Raw genomic sequence first — 1940 nt, forward strand, 5'->3', positions numbered from 1 at the left:
AAGTTATGGTTTTTGGGCATTTAGTATTGATAAGGAATGATATTGGCCCATGGTATTGTAACAAAGCCTATTTACAAGTTAATAATATCCATGGTAAAGTGGTAGTGAATATCCGATGGTTAAGAATCTTGTCATATTGTTATAAAATATTTAGATTGTGAAATAAGATATGATTATTTGGCATGTGGTATTTATAAGCCATGGTATTAGCCCATGCTATTGTAACAAAGCCTATTCACAAGTTCATAATATCAATGACAAAGTGGGGGTGAATATCCATGATTAAGAATCCTATCATATTCTTATAAATTATTTTGATTTTGAAACAAGTTATGTTTTTTGGGCATGTGACACTGATAAGCCATGGTATTGACCCATGGTATTGTAACAAAGTCTATTTCCAAGTTAATAATATCCATGAAATAAGTTATGTTTTTTGGGCATGTGATATTGATAAGCCAAGGTATTGGCCCATGGTATTGTAACAAAGTCTATTTCCAAGTTAATAATATCCATGGTAAAGTGTGAATGAATATCCATGGTTAAGAATTTTTCATATTGTTATAAAATATTTTGATTTTGAAATAAGTTATGTTTTTAGAGCATGTGGTATTGATAAGCCATAGTATTGACCCATGGTATTATAACAAAACCAGTTTTTTACAAGTTAATAATATCCACTGTAAAGTGGGGGGTGAATATGCATGGTTAAGAATCTTGTCATATTGTTATAAAATATTTTGGTTGTGAAATAAGTTATGGTTTTTGTGCTTGAGGTATTGATAAGCCATGGTATTAGCTCATGTAACAAAACCTATTCACAAGTTAATAACAAAATCAAAATATAACAAATTGAATTTTTTTATTTTTTTATTAATTGAGCCAACATTTAGATTTTTGTACTCATCCCCATACTTTTGACTTTTATTATTATTATTATTAATATTATTCTTTAACTAAGCCCATATTTAGAATTGTTTACATACTTACATTACACCTACGCATCTACTCTATACTCTATAAATATTGTATTTGTTGTTTTCTAGGGAGGGAAATTTTAACATTTTTGAAAAAATTCAGCCTTAATTTTGATGTAACAAAGCCCTCCTAATTCCAATCTTCATTTACTTTCTAAAACAAGCAGTATATTTTCACTTTTCATAGGGTGGAGGGAAAACTAGTAGATATTTTCACTTTTCACGGGGGGAGGGAAAACGAGATTGAAGAGAGTTGTGAATTAAATTTTCACTTTTCATAAGGCGGAGGGAGGGAAAACTAGTAGCATATTTTCACTTTTCACAGGGCGGGAGGGAAAACGAGATTGAAGGGAGTTGTGAATTAAGGTTTTACCAGTAACAAATTGATATCGAACCCCACCATTAGATCTTCAATCCATTAATGGAACCCAGGTCTATTTCATTTCTAACCTCGCTGCATTTACAACCCACTTTTAGTCTTCTTCCACACAGGGAGGAGTACACACACCTCAGATCTCTGGTTCAAAATTCACTATTCTTTTCATCCTTGCTTTTAATTTTACGAGTAGCATATTTTCACTTTTCACAGGGAGGGAAAATGAGATTGAAGAGAGTTGTGAATTAAGCTTTTACCAGTAGTAGACCAATATCAAGCCCACCATTGGATTTTCAATCCATTAATGGTACCTAGGTATGTTTCATTTCTAACCTCGGTGCATTTCCACCCCACTTTTAGTCTTCTTCCACAAAAGGAGGACTGGTTCAAAATTCACTATTTTTTTCATCCTTTCTTTTAAGTTTAAGAGTAGCATATTTTCACTTTTCACATGGCAGGAGGGAAAACAAGATTGAAGAGAGTTGTGAGTTAAGGTTTTACCAGTAGTAGACTAATATCGAACCCCAGCATTGGATATTCAATCCATCAATGGCCCCCATGTATGTTTCATTTCTAACCTCATTGCA

The sequence above is a fragment of the Pinus tabuliformis genome, chromosome 8 (assembly GCF_031772625.1).
Source record: "Pinus tabuliformis cultivar Carrire ecotype Pingquan chromosome 8, CPIR1, whole genome shotgun sequence".
Classification (NCBI taxonomy): Eukaryota; Viridiplantae; Streptophyta; class Pinopsida; order Pinales; family Pinaceae; genus Pinus; species Pinus tabuliformis.